Below are 11,520 nucleotides of genomic sequence, written 5' to 3' on the forward strand. Positions count from 1 at the left end.
AGTCATATACTCAGAGCATTTTTCTTTGTTTCTGTGAGTACTGAGACTTTGTATATTTTTGTTCCCTATGCAGAGATCACTGGGGACTTTACAGGCTTAGGCAGAAGCAATTTTCCGTAATAACTGAAAATAATAATGAAATCAGAAAAATTAATGTTTTTCTCTTTTGTTACCTATCTTGTTCTTGATTCTTCTTTTGCCACTATTGACCTCCCTTCTGAGTGTCCTTTCCCATATTAGCTTCTTAAATGATCAAAATGATTTGATGAAGACAAATATGTCCAAAATATAACCAGTAGCCAGTTGCTGTTCACTGGGCTCCAACTCAGGATAGTAGAACTGTACTTCACAAGGTTTTCAATAGTTAATTTGTCTGAAGTAGATTAGCAGTCCTTTCTTGTGTGGTGACTCTGGGTGGTCAAACTGCCATGTTTTCAGTTAGCAACTGAATGTGTTAACACAACCCAACGATCCTAAACATGTTGTTGTTATGTGCCATGGAGTCAGTTCCGACTCATAGTGATCCTGTACAGGGTTTCCGAGGCTGTACATCTTTACAGGAGCAGTAAGCCTCATCTTTCTCCCGTGGAACAGCTGGTAGTTTTGAACTGCTGACCCTGAGGTTAGCAGCCCAATTTGTAACCACTATGCTACCTTAACCTTGTTCTAAATATAGTGTTTCTTTTCTTTTCTCCATGTCCTATGTACTTCAATTTAGAAGTCCTTTCATGGCATTTAGATTTCCTGATCATTACTGGGCACAGAGAACTACACAGTGACTCTTTGCATTTTCAGAATTTAGTTGTTCTTGATTGAATGCATGCCTTCACTACACTGTTTTCATTATACCACTTTCATTACACTGTTCATATGTAAGCTTCTCAGGACTTACAAGGGGAGCTTTCTGTTTTGAGTGGTTTGTATTCCCTAAAGTGTATAAAGATTACATGCATACTTATTTCTTAGGTAAATACTTTACAGGCTCAGGTGAGAATTAGTAGCTAACTATTAAAGGGGTAATTTTTTTATTTGACTGAAGATTATGGATACCAATTTTCACTATCAAAGAGGGATTAAAACAAAGTGCTCTTGTTCGAAAACAACCATAGTCAATGGAAGTAAAATCGTAGACTACTGTGGAACACTGGCAGCATGCGTTTCCCAGGTTTTGGCACAGAGGATCATCATTATTAAATGAGGGGATGGTTTTTCATTTTAAAAATCTGAGTTTACAATGATTTTTATAAAATGAAAAACTACATAAATATATTGTTTTTTGGAGGTAGCAAATGTTTAATGTGAAAGTTGGTTATGAAAGCATTTCTTCTGTTAGTTTGTGGTTTCTAAGTGTCGTTGAGTCAGTTCCCACTGATGGCCGCCTTATATAGTGTTTCCAAGGAGCAACTGGTGGGTTTGAACTGCTTATCTAATAATTAGCAGTCCAGTGCTTATCCTACAATGCCACAGGACCTGTATTTCAATGTCATAAAATAATTGTAAGTAGAAAAATAAAGCTGTTCTTTGCAAAACAATTACACAAATAAACAAACCAACAATGATACACAGTTTTTAAAAAGTAAATAAGTACTTTACTGCCAATTAAGAGCCCTGGTGGTACAGTGGGTAAATCATTAGGCTGCTAACTACAAAGTCTTGGGTTCAGACCCACCAGTCACTCCTTAGGAGCAAGATGGGACTGTCTCCTCACTTAAAAATTCGCAGTTTAGGAAACCCTGTATCTGGTCACTGTGTGTCAGAATTGACTCCATGGCAGTGAATTGCATTGAGGATTTTCTGACTCTAATACTATCTAACTAGGGGGTCATATGCTTACTGAACTGCTAACTGCATAGCCAGCAGTTCAAATTCACCAGCTGCACTTTAGGAAATAGATGAAGATTTCTGCTCCTGTAAAGATTAACAGCATCAGAAACTATATATAGGGCTCCTAGTGCATACAGATTGGGCTGCAAACTGTAAGTTCAAAACTACCAGTTGTTCCGCAGGAGAAAAATGAGGTTTTCTGCTCTAGTAAAAGTTTACAGCTTTGGAAACACTGTACAGGGTTGCTATGAGTCAGAACCGACTCCACAGCATGTAACCATCATGAGTCAAAACGAACTTGCATACAGCAACAAAGCTATCTTTTGGGTAGTGGCTGGTTTGATTCCTGTATGTTCTGTATGGGTGAAGTCCCCTTTATTTATTGGGGGGAAAGATATTTGTAATGAAGTTGTCTTGCATAATTCTATAATGTGATCTCTAGCATCATTTCTATCACCAAGGCTGTATTTTCCAACTAGTGATCTTTCCTCTTTTAATCCAACTTTTACTTTCCAGTCATCATCTTGATAGCATGTTTGATCAGTTTAACACTGAGGAAGTTAGTAGAATTCTTACATTTCTTCATCATTGGCTTAGATGATTTTGTGTGTAAATTTGAATAATAGTTGTAGTTAACTGGTATATGAATATTACCCTATCACAGACAGCCTTGTACTCCAAGATCAATCTGAATATATCATTTTTGATGATGAATGATACTATAATTAAGGGGGCAAGTTCTGATATTTTTATGATACATACTGCAGTGTTTGGAGTCCTGGTGTGGCAATGTAGGATAAGCATTTCACCATAAGGTTGGTTTGAACCACAAGGTCGGTGGTTCAAACTCACCAGCAGTCCCTCAGAAACTTTACACAGAGTTACTATGAGTCAGCACCGACTCAATGGCACTTATCAACAACAAATGTATTTAGAGTTAAAATATATTTAGCCATATGGTAATACAGTTGTGATTTTCAGTGCACTTCATTACTTTGAGTAGATACAGCTTTATATTTGATATAATTTTCTTCTGCCTGAAGGACTTTCTTTATGCTGTGGATCTGCTGATGCTGAACTCCTTAAGGTTTTGTATTGCCTTCATTTTTGAAAAATTGTTTTTTCAAGGCATAGAATTTCATGTTGAAAAGTTTCTTTTAATATTTTAAATAGATTGCCGTACTGCCTTGCTTACACTGTTTCTAATGAAAAATCTGCAGTTATCTTTCTGTTTTCCACTGTGTAATACATCTTCCTTCCTAACTGGCTTTAAGATTGTTTGCTTTATCACTGGTTTTGAGCATTTTGGTTCTGATGTACCATAATGTGCAGTTTCTCTATGTGTCTTGGTCTTGGGGTTGTTAGTAGGAATATCTGATCGTTTGTCTTCCATATAAGTTAAGTTCGCTTTCTACAGTTTAATGTGTATATTGTTGTTGCTGCTGTTAAATGCCATCGAGTTGCTGTTAAATTCCGACTTGTAGCAACTTGGTATATGGTTTCCAAGGAGCATCTGGTGGGTTTGAGCAGGTGACCTTGTGGTTAGCAATCCAAAGCTTATCCTATAAACTGTCAGAACATTCAAAACACCTAGGTCCAAGAATTATACCATTTATTACATCCAGTCAAAAGAGTAGACAGTACAGTATTTTGAGTCTTGGCTCTGTTCTCCACAGATTAATTTCATATTAGTTGGATGTTATCTGCACATGCAGTGGGAGGCACTATGGGAGAGGAACCTCTAATCTTAGGAAACCAAAATTCTATTGAATTGCTGGTACTTCTCCTCTAAAGACATATTATTCAAAACTCCATAATGTAAGAAAAGTTTCTTAAGAGACAAAGTAAAAAGATCTGTATTGCTTTTCTATTGCTATATAATAATTGCCACAAATTTAATAGTTTGACATAGCATAATGTTTTCCCCACAATTTCCATCAGTTAGGAATCTGGATGCATATCTTAACTGAGTCCCCTGCTCAAGTTCTTAAACCTCAAATTAAAATATGTATTTATATGTACACATAGAAACTACCAGCTATTCTGCAGGAGAAAGATGAGGCTTTCTGCTCCCTTAAAGATTTACAGCTTTGGACACCCTGTATAGGGTCGCTATGAGCCAGAACTGACTCAACGGCACATGACAACAACAACATTTGTACATATATATGTATATATATATATAAATTACTGCCCTGAAATCAATTCCTATTCATATAAGGTTTCTGAGGTTGTAAATCTCTGCAGGAACAGAAAGTCTTAGCTTTCTTCTGAATAGCAGCTGCTGGGTTTGAACCACCAACTTTGTGTTTATCATCCAGTGCTTAGCCTAGTAGACTATCTGGACTCCTTAGGCATGGAATCTCTTCATATATACACAGGGGTGGGACATAACTAGGGCATGTACACCAGGGAGAAGATCCCTAGGTGGCAAAATAGTTCATTCTTGACTACTAACTAATCAAAAGAAATCCAAGTGTGATGCTGTAGGATAGGCCCTGGACTGCTATCCACAAGGTTGGTGGTTCAATCTTACTTGCCGCTCCTCAGAAATCCTATAAAGAGTTGCCATGAGTAGAAACTGCTGAACTAAACATAACAATACCACTGAAAAGGTTAGTGGTTTAAGCTCACTTAAATTTGCTTTTGAAAAGCTATGAAGAGAGATGTTTATGTTTATTACCTTAGGCAATCTCTAAGGAGTGGGGGGATAGCTGTAAGTCTCTAGCTTCTTATTTTTCAAAACCATCTATGTTTAGAAATTGCAGACAACGACATAAATTCCTAAAGAATTATTTCTCAACAACCCTGCTCCTTGGTTCTCCATGCTTCATGGCAACTGTTGAATTTTATCTTGTATGTTCAAATATCTTGGTTACTCATTAATATTATTGACACTGGTTAGGACCAAACCCTTTTTGTTTGTCACATGCAGAATTATTTAAGGTGATTGTCAATAGGATTCTGAGTACCAGGATGAGGCCCCCTGGCAGCACTGATCTCAGTTAGGGCCCTATGGTTCCAGATCCAGTAAGCTGAATAAATCCCAGAAACCATCAGGGTCTCTCTTAGTGAGCCAAGGTCCTCTCTTTTTAAACTTATGTATATTGACCAGAGGCATCAGTCCAATTGCAGCAGGATGTATCAGTGAGCTGCGTAGATAATGCATTGATCTGAAGGAAGATGCTAATGTCAATTCTATATTCATCACAAATCTAGTCAGTGAGTAAGGGTGACCATGTTGATGTCACTGTTAATGCCAGCTAAATTCAGGGACAAATTTTATAACACTTTTGGAATTATGTCACTCCTATGCTCTGGTAGCGTAGTGGTTATGAATCAGGCTGTGAACCTTAAGATCAGCAGTTTGAAACTACCAGCTGTTTCGCGGGAGAAAAAATGAGGCTTTCTGCTCCCATAAAGAATTACAGCCTCAGAAACCATGTACAGGGTCACTATGAGTCACTTCCAACTCCACGGCATATAACTACCACCACCACCATTGCACATAAAGCTACCAAGAGAGTACATGTAAGTACCAAGTCTGTTATTTCTCCAGGAATCTGCCATGAGTATTTGAAATTAACTTCATCTTGGAAAGATGTCCCTAGGTATGTGAGTACTACATAGTCAACTGGTGGTGTTTTCCTAAACATTTGAAGGTTTCTTAAGACTACACATAAGTGGCAAATTGTCTCTAGGTGGTGTGAATGGCTAACATCTCAGCTACTAACAAAAAGGTTGGTGGTTTGAGTCAGAGATACCTCAGAAGAAAGGGGAATGTAGTCTCAAACTATCAGGCATTGAAATCCTTATAGAACATTGTTGTACTGTGACACACATGTAGTCACCATGACTTATTATCAACTCTATGGTAACTGCTTGCAAGAGTCGCATTCCATGTTTCATGAGGAAGGCAAGCTAATGCCTAGCTGCTATACCAGTACTGTAACATTTGTAGTATATTTTGTCCCTTTAGATAGAAGGCATTGTTTGTCATTTTTGTTACTCATCCATTGGAGTAAAAGTCCATCAGAAAGTCGATGACCAGTGTGTCCCAGGTGCCTCCCAGCTGGACACACTAATGATCAGCTTCTAAGGTCACATGGTATGATTCTTTATGAACTCTGGGGCACAGAAACTAAAGGCAAATGCTTCTCTGTCTGTTCTTTTGGCTCTGAGTCAGTTCTTGGTTGATTTCAACTTATTTTCTGCTATTCATTTTATTTGTTTGTGTATTTACTGCCTAGTAATTCTATTTTAGATATTGAATATTGAGACTTTACCTTGCTGGGTTCGGCATAAATTCATTTTTCTTTATGTAGATGTTTTTGTTAAGTACCTTTGAGTCGGTCCCGACTGAAAGCGACACTGTATAGGGTTTCTGGTAAGCTTGAACTGCCGCCCTTGCAGTTCAAACCCATCTTTCAGTCCAGCTTATTAACCTGCAACACCAAAATAAGAAAACTTTGTGAAGCAAAAGTTATTGCTTCTCATGAGCTCTTTCATGTAGATCTATACACTTCTGAAAGTGGTGTTACCATCTCTTTAAGTATTTCTCCAAAGAATTCTGAACTCTTTGATTTACAACAGGGACCAGTCCATTGAGAAGGACTCTCATTTCCCTGAAGCAGGACATTATGCTTGATAAAATAGACGGTCAGCGAAAAAGAGGAAGACCCTCAGTGAGATGGATTGGCACAGTGACAGCAGCGATGAGCTTTGCAATGATTGTGAGGTTAGTGCAGGACCAGGCAGTGTTTCAATCTGTTGTGCGTAAATTTGGAACCAACTTGAAAACACCTAACAACCATAGAATTGTATAGAGATTTAAATAAAATGTTGCTGTTGTTAGGTGCTGTCAAGATGATTCTGACTCATAGAAATCTCATGCACAACAGAGTGGAACACTGCCTAATCCTTCACCAACCTAGCAATCATTGCTACACTTGAACCCATTGCTGTATCAACTGATCTCATTGTGGATCTTCCTGTTTTTCACTGACGCTCCATTTTACCAAGCATGATATTCTGCTCCGGGGAGTGGTGTTTCCTCATAAACGTCTGAAGTATGGGAGATGAGATCTGGCCACCTTGACTTCTAGGGAGCCTTCTGGTGTACTTCTTCCAATACAGTTTTGTTTTTGATTCTGACAGTCTATAGTACTTTTAATATTCTTCAACACCATAACTCAAATGCATCAATTCTGCTGCTGTCTTCTTTAGTCATTGCCCAGGTTTCACATGCATATGACCCTACTGGAAATTCCATGGCTTTATTCAGGTGCACTTTAGTCCTCAAACAGACATCTTTGCTCTTGGACAGTTTAAAGAGGTCTTGTGCAACAGATTTGCCTAACGCAATATGCCATTTGGTTTCTTGACTGCTGCTTCCACGAGTGTTAATAATGGATTCCAGTTAAATGAACTCTTTGACAACTTTAATCTTGTCTCCATTTACCAAGATGCCAATTATTGGTCCAGTGGTATGGATTTTTGTTTACTTTACATTAAGGTACAACCTATACCACAGAGTTTGATCTTCATCAATAAGTACATTTTAAGATCTCTTCATTATCAGCAAGCAAGATTGTATCATCTGCATATCTCAGGTTGTTAATCAGTCTTCCTTCAATCCTAATACCACATTCTTCATATAATCCAGCTTCCTGGATTATCTGCTCAGCATACAGATTGAATAGAGATGGTAAAAGAATACAATTCTGCTGCACAGCATTCTTGATTTTAAGAATTAAATTGTTCTGTTTGAATGACTGCCTCTTGGTCAACATACAAGTTTCTCATGAGCACAGTTAATTTCTAGAATACTCATCCTCTGCATTGTTGTCCATATCATGTCATGATCCACATAGTTGAAATACTTTTTTGTTGTTAAGTGCCATCGAGTCTGTTCCAACCCTCATATAGTCAATAAAGAACAGGTAAACTTTTTTTCTGGTATTCTCTGCTTTCAACCAAAATCCATCTGATGCCAGAATAGTGTCCTTTGTTCCACGTTCTCATCTGAATAGGATTTGAACTTCTGGCAATATCCTGTCAATGTCCTGTTGCAACCATCTTCAAATTAATCTTTAGCCAAATTGGACTTGCATGTGATCTGATGATTTCTACAATCTATTGGGCATTCCTTGGTATGTACAAAAATATGGATCTCTTCTAATCATTTGGTCAGGTAGTTGTCTTCCAAATTTCTTGGCATAAATGAATGAGTGGCTCCATTGAGCATCAGTGTGTTGAAAGATTTCAGTTTGCATTCCGTCAATTCCTAGAGCCGTAAATAAAATATTATACATAAGTCCCTTCACAAGCACTATTTTTGGTCTCTGAAAATGAATATTTCATTTGGTTCAACCATAACTGCATATAGTTTCATGTGTGTGTGTATATATTAATAATACTACTTTTACTATAAGTTAAATCTTGTCATGTCAGTTCTGACTCAGCAATCCTGTATAGAGTATCCAGGGAGCAGCTGTTGGGTTTGAACTGCTGACCTTGTAGTTCTCAGTCCAGTGCTGAACTTAGAGTGCCACATCAGGAGACTGCTTTTACTACAGATAATTCATATATAGTGCTTAAAAGTAATAAACAAAAAGAGGGGCATATTCTTTACAGATCTGGTATGTTCAGGAAAATAAAAGAATCATCAGAGTTAATTGAATATGAGAATGGTTCTGGGCTAGAGAAACATATTGCTTGAATGTAGTAGCATAGTGGTTACAAATCAGGCTGCTAATCTCACAGTTAGCAGTTCGAAACTACCAGCTGTTCCGCAGGAGAAAGAAGAGACTTTCTGCTCCCGTAAGGATTTACAGCCTCAGAAACCCTGTACAGGGTCTCTCTATGAGTCGGAACCGACTCCACGGTACATAACAACAACAACAATACTAAAAATGGAGTTCAGCTGTGACTATAGGATACGCTCTTAACTATTTATCATAAAATCGACTGTTCAAACCCATGAGTTGCTCCTCATAAACCCTATACAGGGTCACTATAAGCCAGGAAAAATTTGATAGCACGTAACATCAACTGCACCAAATACTGAAAATATAAAAAACAAAATGGAAGAAAATAACTACTTCTGTATTTTTAATTGACCTAAATCCATCTTTGGACTAAAAAAAATGTAAGTTTGACATAATACTTTTTAATAGATTAGAACATTTCTATCTGCTCTCATTGTTGTTGTTGTTGCTGTTATGTGCCATCGAGTCAATTCCGACCCATAGCGACCCTGTATAGGGTTTCTGAGGAGCAGCTGGTGAGCTTGAACCGCCAACCTTGCAGTTCAAACAGCTTTGCGGTCCTGCGCATTAACCCACAGTGCCACACCAGGACTCCATAACACTGACTATTTGCTTATATATTCTACAGAGGTTCCTTTCACCTGTTTTACAGTTTCTTCAAATGTAGATGATCTCTTTGAAAGGCCAAAGACAAAATCATTTGTGCCTGTAATTCTTAAACCAGGCGCCAAAGAACACCAACTATTTTTTAAATCTAAATGCAAAATGATGGACTAGACCCTAAATCGAGTTTTTGCCTTTGCTCCCACGTGCCTTCTCTAGGAAGATCCCTCCTTTCTCATGTCTGGTGCTCTCATTGCACTTGAAATCTACCTCAGTCATTGTCCGCCCTGTGTTATAGCGATGTGACATTCCTTTCACATCAGATCTATAGTTGAAGAAAAAATTAAACACTGATATATGATAGAAGTTCAACAAATATTGTATCTGAATATCCATTCTTCCCCTAAGTTTATATGTACTTTCTGTATACAGGAAGTACCTCTCCTCATATAAGCCAGTCCATTGGCTCTTCTCAAATTAGAAACTTTCTGTGGTATTAGCTGAAGTTCCCTCATAATTGTCTATCAGTCATATCATTTTGTTTCATCTGGTAAATTGTATGTTACAAGTAACATATAATTACTGGCTACTGTTACATCTTATTTTTCTCTATGAGTATTTTGGACATTTTGAAATAAGAAACTGGACTCTTTCATTTATATTTATGCCAAATATTTATACCTAGAATTCTGTATTGCCTTCTAAACTGTATAGAAAATAAAATTTTCAGGTGTTAGAATTACTTCATAGAGAAAGATGAGATGCTTTTAAATTCACTTAGCAGCGTTGTAAGCATAGGTGTACCTTCCAACGATAGTTAATTGTTGAGCTATGCTCAGGTGTAACAACACCCAAGTAATATGTTTTGCGTGTGTCAGATTACCAACTTCAAAGATGCCAACTGTTTAGAGTCAGCCCATAGGGTAGTTCTCTCTGTACTTAGTGTCAGTTGTGTGCAAAGTCGTTTTTTGAATGAACAATATTTTCAGATTTACATTCTAAATATGAAAAAGTTACATGAGAATGTCCTGGCTAAATTATTTTGATTAATAAAAATATCTCAGGGCATTCATTTGTCATTTTCAGAATGCCACATTGTTCTTCTCTTCTAGACTTCTCAAATATATTCCTTTTCTTTGAGTAGTTAAAAAAGGAAGAGATGAAAGAATGTGTACCATGGGTATTTTGGCTCCTTAAACTATCAAGTGATAGTGATGGCAGCATCTCCTGGGTAGATTATTATTATTATTATTATTATTATCACAAAGCAAGTATAAATGCTTTAATAAACATAATGGGTAAGCAATAAAACTTGTTATAAATGTCAGAAACCATTTCACAAGTAACAAATTCTATTTGCTTTTTTAGAAATGTTGGCATTTAAGTACATGAAGATACTTTCATTATTTCTGATTTCATTCTAGTATTTATCAAAAATAGAGTGGAATCTACTAAACCAATGCTTTTTATTTAGTCAATATCTAAATAAACCAAGACAGGTATAAACCAAGACAATCTTGCAGTCCCTGGATTTATGAGAATTAACTCCCCTCACTTCCTAACCAGACCTCATTATATATATTGTTTATGTCAACACCTTGAAGTGAATGATTTATATTCTGTAATAGTTCATAGTTTCTCCTTCTAATGTTTATGCTTGTCTTTTGAACTATTTTCCAATTAATGGAGCATTCATACAAAAATAAATACAAAGACATAATTGGAATTATTATATTATTTAATCAAGTATTATAGAAAGTTGACTAGCCTTTCTTAGAATGATTAAATACTAAAGGGAAACAAAATTAAAATTGTACAAAATCTTTATTGTGCTGTCTTAGTTCTCTAGTAGTGCTGTAATAGAAATACCACAAGTGGATCACTTTAACCAGCAGAAATCGACTCTTTCACAGTTTGAGAAGCTAGAAGTTCCAGTTCAGAGGTCACCTCCAGAAGGATGCTTTTATTTTCTGTGTTGGCTCCTGGGGAAGGTTCCTTGTCTGTTTTCAACATCTGTAGACTTGACATCTCTTACTCATCTCTCTGGGTTTTGGCATCAGTCTCGCTGGGTTCAGGAGCTTCTCAGTGCAGGGACCCTGGGTCCAAATACCATACTGTGCTCCTAGTTCTTCTTTCTTGGAAACAATGAGGTTTCTCTGATCTCTGTCCCTTTGTTTGATCTCTTTTATATTTCAAAAGAGATTGCCTCCAAATGCAACCTAATCTTGTATATAATCTTTATATATTATCTTACATATTATATATAATATATAATCTTATATATTATCATTTATATAATCCCCTTAATCCTGTCTCATTAACA

This window comes from Chrysochloris asiatica, unplaced genomic scaffold, assembly GCF_000296735.1.
Source record: "Chrysochloris asiatica unplaced genomic scaffold, ChrAsi1.0 scaffold00020, whole genome shotgun sequence".
NCBI classification, from domain to species: Eukaryota; Metazoa; Chordata; class Mammalia; order Afrosoricida; family Chrysochloridae; genus Chrysochloris; species Chrysochloris asiatica.